This window comes from Quercus suber, unplaced genomic scaffold (assembly GCF_002906115.3).
Source record: "Quercus suber isolate HL8 unplaced genomic scaffold, Cork oak 2.0 scaffold_543, whole genome shotgun sequence".
NCBI classification, from domain to species: Eukaryota; Viridiplantae; Streptophyta; class Magnoliopsida; order Fagales; family Fagaceae; genus Quercus; species Quercus suber.
Window position 1 is genome coordinate 217142 of NW_027069991.1, and position 10525 is coordinate 227666.

The window sequence follows — 10525 nt, forward strand, 5'->3', positions numbered from 1 at the left end:
CCAAGCCCGTGGAGCTTGTTTAATCCATATAGAGATTTTTTTATCTTATACACTTTATGCTCATTGTCAAGTTTTACATAACTAGGAGGTTGATCGATAAATACCTTTTCTTTCAAATCTCCATGGAGGAATGCTGATTTCACGTCCAACTGGAAGATAGGCCATGAGTTTTGAGCTGCCATAGCAATCACCAATCTGATTGTATCATGCCTTGCAACCGGAGCAAAAACTTCTTTATAATCAACACCAAACTCCTGGTTGTAGCCCCTAGCTACCAAACATGCCTTGTGCTTGTCAACCTCACCATTCTCCTTCAGTTTTGTCTTGTAAACCCACTTTACACCAATTGTTTTCTGCCCTTTTGGAAGATCAGTCAGCTCCCAAGTATCATTTCTTTCAATGGCTATAATTTTAGCATCCATAGCCTTTCTCCATTTTGGTTCTGTGATAGCCGCTTCAAAATTGGTAGGATCACAATCTGAAAACAAAGCAAAGTGAATGAGTGGATCTTCAGATTGATCAATTCCAGTTACATCATAATCATACATCCATGCTGGTCTTTTTCGAACACGTTAAGGCCTTTGTGATTCAGCTGCAAGTGGGCTTTGATCAGCTATTGGAACATTTTGAGTGGCTTCCTCTTCTTGCTCATTCTCCATAGGCTGCTGCCCTTTCTCTTCATCATCAAAATCTGCTGGAATACTTTCTTTAACACCATTTTGATTCCATAACCAGGTGCCTTCTTCATCAAACACCACATCACGGCTGATGACAATTTTCATGGTGCTAGGATTGTATAGTTTATAGGCTTTTGACTTATCACTAATACCAAGAAAAATGCATTTTTCTCCCTTGTTATCTAGCTTCCTCCTCTTCTCATCTGGAATATGGGCATAGGCAATACACCCAAAAATCCGGAAATGATCTACAGCAGGTTTCCTTCCGCTCCATGCTTCCTCTGGTGTCATATTTTGAACAGCAAACATATGACTTCTGTTCAAAATGTGAATACTCCAATTTACAACTTCAGGCCAGAAGGATTTTGGAATTCTCCCTCTTGTCAACAAGCTTCTAACCATATTAAGGATGGTTATGTTTTTCCTCTCTGATACATCATTTTGTTGTGGTGTACAAGCAGGTGTCAGCTCTCTTCGAATGCCATGATCTTCACAAAAAACTTCAAATTCGGTTGAGCAATATTCTCCACCACGATCTGTTCGGAGGATCTTAATGGTGTTTCCAATTTCATTTTCCACACAAGCCTTGAAGCTTTTAAATGCACAAAAAGCTTCTGATTTTGCCTGTAAAAAATAAACCCAAGTTTTTCGAGTATAATCATCAATGAAGGTAATTAAGTATCTTTTACCTCCATTAGAACATGGTGTTATTGGGCCACATATATCGGAATGAATTAGCTCCAAAGCTACTTTTGCTCGCCATGACTTCCCTTGGAGAAATTGAGAACGGTGTTGTTTGCCAACAACACATTCCTCACAAACTTGGGAAGGAATACTAATCTGAGGAAGACCTGCCACCATATTTTTCTGTTGGAGGGTCTTTAATCCACCAAAGCTTAAGTGGCCATAACGAAAATGCCACAACCAAGAAGAATCTTTTACTTCAGCTACCAAACAAGATTGCACACTTGTAATCTTCAATGGAAACAACCTGTTTGTACTCATTTGCACAACATCAATGGCTCCTCTAGTAGGATCATAAATCTCATAAACACCTTTTTGAATAGTGATTATATAACCCTTTTCTTGCAATTGACCAGCACTAAACAAATTGCTTTTCAAGTCAGGAACATAAAAGACATTAGAAATTGTTTCTTCAAAACCATTCTTGGTTCTTATCTCTATATCACCCTTTCCCATCACCTTCACAGTAGAACAATCACCAAAACGTACTTTAGAATAAAAGCATTCATTTAAATAAGAAAAAGAAGACTTACTTCCACACATGTGGTTACTGCAGCCCGTATCCACATACCAAACATCAGATTCAGGTTCCTGATTAGCTTGAACAGCCATTAACAAAGTCTCCACTTCCTTCTTTTCAGCAAAATTTGATTGCGGTTCCTTTTCTTTGTCTTTAGGCAGCCTAGTATAACATTCAGAACGATAATGCCCAAATTTATGACATCTAAAGCACTTTACCTTGGATTTGTCAAAATGTTGATCTCGTCCTCTGCCTTTGCCCTGAAATTGACCATCATCGGCTTTGAAATGTCTGCTACCATCTCTATTGCCTCGATCTCCCCTTCCTCTACCTCTACCCCTTCCTCTAGAGTTTGAGAAATGAGTAGAGATAGAAGCCTTTAAAGCTTGCTCCTCTGAAGTTGAACTTCGGTTCATCTTCTGTTCATGGACTAGCAAGGAGCTCTACAGTTCATCAAGAGAAAATGCATCTATGTCTTTCGATTCTTCAATGGAACAAACGACATAATCAAACTTTGGTGTCAAGGAACGCAATATCTTTTCAACAATGGTGACATCTTCCATCTTTTCACCATGAAAGCGCATTTTGTTGCTAATCTCCATAGTCCTAGCGCAGTAGCTGGTGACAGATTCTCCATCCTTCATTTGTAGAGTCTCAAAATCTCTTCTCAAAGCTTGAAGCTGTGCACGCTTCACTCTAGCAGGGCCTTCATATTTCTTCTTCATGGAATCCCAAATATCTTTGGAAGTTTCTTTGCTAAGAATTGTTTCCAAGATGGGACGATCAATTGCTTGGAAAAGATAATTTTTTGCCTTCAAATCTTTGAGCTTTCTCCCTTCCAACTCTGTTTTATGAGCATCTGTCAAGACTGTATTTGGTGCTAGTGATTGAATTCCAGATTCAACAATTGGCCAATACTCTTTAGACCGTAGGAAATTCTCCATTAGCATACTCCAATGGTCATAGTGACCATCAAAACATGGGATTGCCGCCTGCACAAAATTTGAATATAAAGCCATCAATACTGTTTGGGGAATCTCTCTCTCTTGCTTTTCTCACTAGCTCTGATACCACTGATACAGAGTTAACAAAAAACAAACTGATACAGAGTTAACAAAAAACAAAAGAGACGTGTTGAATGGTAAAGCTGAATGGATTTTTATTGATAAGGAAAAGGGCCTATAAATAGGCAATACATCAGAATACTTTATCTAGCATTAACCATAAGTTCTATAAAATAGGAAAGCACTATCCACAACTCCTACAAACTAGGATAGCAACGTGAGGCACTTTCTCAGCATGAAATCTGGCTGAGATCAAATAACGAAATATCTAAATTAAGACTTGGTCAAACTACTAAATATCTAAAGATACTTCCAATAAATATTATAAAATAAAACATTTAAATCTTAACATAACAACCACCAAATCAACCCAACACACCAAACCCCAAATCCACAGCCAAACCATAATCACACCCACTTCTAAAATCTCAAACCAAATACCAAACCCACACTAGTGATCACCACAATCATACCCACTTCTCAAATCTCAAACAGATACCACTACAATCAAACTCACGGCCCACGCCCACTAGAAACCCACAACTTGAAACCCGATCTGAAACCCAAGGCCACAACCCAAACCCATAGACGAGACCCAGCCCACTGAAACAGACCCATAGATGAGACCCACCACCGAAACGCCAGCCACCTTACAACCAAGTGGGTACTCACCCATTTGAGGCCACAAACCAAAGTGAACAAATCGGTCAGCAGCGAAAACTTGGCGCAGAACATCGAGCAAAAGCACGACTGCATTGTCGACCACGTTCTCAGAGTTGGTGTCGCTAGAATTGGTGGTTGAGGGTGTCGACAATGACGGGTGTGGGGCCGACACAGATGACAGTGGTCTTTAACTTCGTTGTCTTCAAAAGCCATTGATGGATCATGGATGATTCAGAGAAAATGAGGTTAAGAAGTAAGGAAACGGAGAAGAGAGAAAGAGAGAGTAAAGGCAAAAAGTGTTTTCAGTGGGACGGGACACTGACAGTGGGACCTGTTTGTGCTAGAGAATTACAAAATTGCCATTGGAAACTAAGTTTTGGAGTTTTTCAGTTTCCATAACTCATCACTCAAAAATCAGAGAATTGAGTGATGGAAACAAAAATTGGAAACAACTGAAAACAAAAACCAAACGGACTTCTCAACTATGGATCCTACCATTTTTAAGTTATGAATGATGGATAGAAAGTTATAAGTTATGGAAATCATAAATCCAAACAGCCCCTAAATTTCTCAGCATAAGTGAGTGACTTAAATGTGTGTGCCTAGGTGTCTAGAATTAAATTATGTGCAAGAGTGTATATACACACACACGCACAACACACTCTTGCTCATACTTTTATTTATATATATATATATATATATATTTTCTATGCGATACACGACTTGATAAAAATTCATATATAAAGTAATTTTTTAAAAATAATTAAAACAAAATTTTCAATAATTAGTAATAATTAATTATAAAATAAGTAAATAATTTTAATAAAAAAAAATTGCTTTAAGTTCTGATTATTTAGAGTTTGGACTTTAACTTAAATAGATGTCTATTGTTTTGCTTCTTTATAGTACACTTTCTTTGGCATAATATTCTGCACGCAAATTCAGAAGTAAAGAACAATAAGTTAGATGTATTTATTAGATTAAAATATAAGCGTAAGTTGCACCTTGGGAAAAAAAAATACAACAATATGGGGTGTATCGTCAATCGTGTGGGATTTAATTATAGGGATGACTTTAATGGTTAAGAGAGCTTCCCCTGTTTGAGATTCTCAATTTTGATATCCAAAAATACCCTCAAATTCATCTATTTCTAAAGCTTAAATCATAGGGTTAGACATGTAAATTAGTAATTTAAAAACTCCTAATTTTTAGCTAAATTATAAATAATCAAAAAAAAAAAAACAGTTTTTCTCTCACCTCTACATTTCTCTCTCACGTTAGTCATCAAATACTAATACAACTTCTTTTTGAAAAATAAAATAAAAAATAAAACTTTTTTTTTTCCTACAAACTTGCCATTTTTTTATTATCACTAAATTGTTTTTTTCTCACCTCCACATTTCTCTCTCACATTAGTAGTCAAGTATTAATACAACTTCTTCTTAAAATAAAAAATAAAATAAAGTTGTCATGATTAAAACGTGTAAACCCAAAAAATAAAAAACCTCATCTCACGCGCGAAGCACATGTGATGAGGCTAGTTTAAATTAAACATTTGTTCGATGATATCCCATAAATTTAAGAAATATATCATAACAAAAAATACAAAATTAATTGTTCTCAAAATGTTGTTAATAGACTTTTAGTTGGAGTAGAAGTCAAAAAAAAATTCTTTAATTTTTTTTTTAGAAAGAAGATGTAGGTTGTTGTCTAGGATTTAAGTTTAAATTTTTTTTATAATATACTTTTAGTTTGAATAGAATTTAAATTTGTTGAAATATTTAAGTATATATATATATATATATATTGATGAAATGCAAACTCGTCATTTGAAATAAGTGCGTCCAGATGGAGCCAAGCCCTCGTATCTATGATTATGGAAGTGGTATAGTAGCTCCCTTAGAATGGTCACCGGTGTGATGCCTGTCACAAGGTCTCCAGTGCCAAAGTTAGTATAAGGAAACTCTTTGCAAAAGAATAATGTAATGTAATGTAATGGAACAAGAAGTATTTCTAAGTGTGTCTATGTACCTTATGTTGGTGCTTGGAGTGGTATATATACATTCTCGTATCCCCTAGCCGTTGTGGCTATTATGGTGGTTTTGCTCCTTTGGGTAACATCTCATCCCCCAAAATAGGGTCATTAATGGACCTCCAACGGTCTGCACAGCTAGCCTCGATCGTAACCGCCTGAATTATTTATTGACTTCATTTAATGGCTTCTTTTCCTTTGTCAGTGGTGCGGTTATATCGCAGGGGATGCTTAGTTGTTTTGTCTGTCAAGGCAACTTCATCAATCTTAAAGGATTCGTCCTAGGAAGTCTATCTCGTCAGTCCCATCATATATATATATATATATATTTTTATAATAGACTTTTAGTTTGAACAGAATTTAAATTTGTTGAAATATTTAAGTTTAGAAATTTTTGATAATAGACTTTTAGTTAATAAATTTGTTGAGGAAATATATACTAAATATAAAATTAATTTACTAATATGTGAGAGTAGCCACTTACTGCAATCATGGCTTCTAAGTTCAAATTATATATATATATATATGCGTGTGTGTGTGTGTGTGTGTGTGTGTGTGTTGATGTGATGGTGTTTACTACTATATTATAAGGGCTTTACTAATATATGTCTTTTAGTAAACCATTTTAGGAAACTTTTTGAAAATTTGACAAGTTATATATCATTTTATGTCACCTCAAACTTCAGTTTTTGTAATGACTTTTTTTTTTTTTAACTTTTTACTTAGGGTTCGGTTAATGTACATTTTTTCTCATTTAAAAAAATTGAGGACAGCTTAGTCATTTTGCTTAGTTCAATCTGGCCATGTTGAAAGATTATCAGCAATCACTTGGCAGAGTAAAGCTTGAGATCGGACAAGTTATATATCATTTCATGTCACCTCAAATTTCAGTTTTTGTAATGACTTTTTTAAAACATTAGGGTTTGGTTAATGTACATTTTTGTCTCATTAAAAAATTTTAATGACAGCTTAGTCATTTTGCTTAGTTCAATCCGGCCATATCAAAAGATTATTAGCAATCGCTTAGCAGAGTAAAAAAGCAACCTTTTTCATTAGTATTTCAAGTTTCCATGCACATAGGAACCATACCAACAACCCTATAAACTATGCCCTTATGGAAGTTGGTAACAAATGCCATATTATAAAAGCATGGGTAATACTTACATGCTCCTCTCACATGAGAGGTAGGCTCCATGGTAGGACCCACGTGTAGAGCCCACCCCTCATGAAAGGAGGGAGCATTATTTCCGGACTATTTAATAATTTTCCAAAGTATGTTGAAAAGTGCAAAAGCGTGTGCCATGTCTAAGAAAAAGCTTCTTATTATCTTGTATTTGTTGTGAAATATTTTTGTTCTCTTACTGCTTGTTGCATCTTTTTTTCTTTTTTTGAAGTGGAAGATTTATATCATTAAAACCGTAAAAGAGTACAACAAGAGACAAATACAACAGGAGCTAAACCAAATACAATAAATCCTTTTGGACCAACGTAGACATAGAAAGGGGGGTAACCCCATTCCACATGCAAGAAGATTCAATCCTACGCGCAAGCTGAGCAAGCTCATGCGCTACAACATTAAAATCTCTACTCAGATATCTAAAAGTGCAACTTTCAAAACTCTCACGCGCAAGTTGAACTCCCTACAGAATGTGTCCCAAATCACTGCCTGTGGTATTGTCATTAATGGCTTGAATTATAGCAAGGGCATCACTCTCCAAAATGAAACTAGATAGCTACAATTCCTGGGCAAGTAAAACGCCTTGCTCCACAGCCAAAGCTTCCACCAGATTTGCAGCAAATCTACCTTGCAGATATTTACTGAGGGCTGCCACAACTTGGCCATTACAATCCCTAATAATCACTCCTATGTTGGAATTCTTCCCCTGATCTGAGGTTGCCCCATCAACGTTGATTTTGAAAACTCCTTGGGGAGGAGTCTCCCGTCTAGTTGAAGATTGACTTGGAAGGATGAGGGCCAAAAAATTGGCCTTTCTAAAATCCTCCAAAGTGCAGGTTGCCAACTGCCACACCTGAGATGGAGAAAAGGGGGAATCATTATGCACCAATTTATTTCTATTAGACTAGATAGCCCATGATAACATAAAAAATAAATCCAAGACCTGTGAGTCATTTGATTGGAGTAGGTGCAGAGTCGTGTCAAGGAAGGACCACATGAGACACATGGAGGGACGAGATTGATCATCCCAGTGACTCCAAACAAGAGAGGTAGCTTCACAATTGAGGAGAACATGATTGATGTCCTCAATTCCCGAGCCACATATAGGGCAAGCATTGCTACTAATAATCCCTCTTTTGCTCATATTCTCAAAGGTAGGAAGCCCGTTGACACAAGCCCTCCAAGCAAAAATTTTTACCTTTGCAGGAAGGTTTAAATGCCAAAATTTCCTCCAAAGCAATCTACAAGGATCTCCAGAGGAACTTTCACCCACCTCATTTGATTTAACCAGATTGTGGGCTATGTGATAAGCACTTTACACCGTAAAATCACCTCTCTTATTCCCAATCCAGATAATCTTGTCCTCGGGCAGGTTGTGACTCAGTGGAATCTTCAAGATGGTTTCAACTTCAAAGGGAAGAAAAGTAGAACGAAGGACATCTATTTTCCACCATTTAGTATCAGGGTCAATGAGGGAGGAGACCATAGGGAATTCAAGATTATGGTTCTAGGGGGAGATGACCTTGCAAGTGGAAGGTGTTGGGAGCCATCTATCCTCCCATATATGGATTTCTTTCCCGTTTCCAACTCTCCACCAGGTTCCACGTCTAATAATTTATAAGCTACTGTGAAAGCTTCTCCAAGAATAAGAAGGGAAAGAACCAAGCTTAGCATTTAGTAAATCACTAGTAGGGAAGTACCTGGCTTTGAGCACATGGGCCACCAGAGAGCTCAGGTTAGTAAGGATCCTCCAAGCTTGCTTAGCTAGCATTGCCTGATTGAAGGCTTGCAAATTTCTGAACCCTAATCCGCCTTTTGTCTTTGGAATGCACAATCTATTCCAACCAAGCCAACTAATTTTTGTTTCCTACTGCCTTTGGCTCCACCAAAATTTTTTCATCATTCTTTCCATGTCATTACATAGACCTTAGGGGAGTTGGAAACAACTCATGGTATAGGTTGAGATTTCTAGTGCCACCGCTTTGATGAGAATTTCTTCCCCACTCCTTCCCCCCGCCCCCCCCAATAGATAGGAGCTTGCCTTTCCAACCTGCTAATTTTTGTCTAACCCTCTCCTTTAGGATTGCAAAGACTTGATTCTTTGACCTACCAATAAGATATGGAAGGCCAAGATATTTAGAATGCCTCGAATTTTGCATAGAGCCCAGTATATTAAAAATTCCATCCCTAGTTTCTTAGGCTATATTGGGGCTAAAAAAAATAGAGGATTTGTCTATATTAACTTTTAGACCCGAAGCTTCTTCATACTCCAACATGATTGATCTTAACTTATAGTAGTCTTCTAAGGTTGTTTTGCAAAAAAAGATGTTGTCATCGGTAAAGAAAAGGTGGGTCACCTTTGGAAAACCCCTACATATGGAAATGCCTGTTAGGCCTATCCACGGGTCGGGTCGGTTCGAGTTTGGGCCTAAACCGAAGTCAACCCGTTTGAGTTGGGTTGTTGGATCTTAGACCCGTATTCGACTGAATAGTCGGGTCGGATCCGGTGATTTGGGCCATCGGATGGGCAGGTCAGAGTTGTCGGGTTTGGGCCATTAACGGGCCCAGTTTTTGGACTTCTGTAAAAAAAATTTAGGTTCAATTTTTTCAGCCCTTTCAGCCCAAATTAAGGAGTTTGGCAGTTTTAAAAATTATTTGGGTTTCAAATTAGTTGGGCCTCTGTTTTACTATATATATATATTTTTTTAATAGCCTTCAAGTAAACTTAAATTAAGCTACTTAACTTATAAATATATTGGACCTTAAGAACAAAAACTTCCTGGAAAAAAAATCCTCACCCTAGGTCACAAAATAAGCCAATTTTAACCACCTATTAAGGATTAAGTATCCTGGACTTCATACCCCACAACAGCACAAAATACACCTATTTTTACATCTGTTAAGCATCTACAGTCCACACATTAACCACAAAAACTAAAGAGCACAACACAAGTAACACAAAATCCTATTTTCACCACTTGTTAAGCATTAAGTATCCTGGACTTCATACCCCACAATAGCACAAAATACACCTATTTTTACATCTGTTAAGCATCCACAATCCACACATTAACCACAAAAACTAAAGAGCACAACACAAGTAACACAAAATCCTATTTTCACCACCTGTTAAGCATTAAGTATCCTGGACTTCATACCCCACAACAGCACAAAATACACCTATTTTTACATCTGTTAAGCATCTACAGTCCACACATTAACCACAAAAACTAAAGAGCACAACACAAGTAACACAAAATCCTATTTTCACCACTTGTTAAGCATTAAGTATCCTGGACTTCATACCCCACAATAGCACAAAATACAACTATTTTTACATCTGTTAAGCATCTACAGTCCACACATTAACCACAAAAACTAAAGAGCACAACACAAGTAACACAAAATCCTAATTTCACCACTTGTTAAGCATTAAGTATCCTGGACTTCATACCCCACAATAGCACAAAATACACCTATTTTTACATCTGTTAAGCATCCACAATCCACACATTAACCACAAAAACTAAAGAGCACAACACAAGTAACACAAAATCCTATTTTCACCACCTGTTAAGCATTAAGTATCCTGGACTTCATACCCCACAACAGCACAAAATACACCTATTTTTACATCTGTTAAGCATC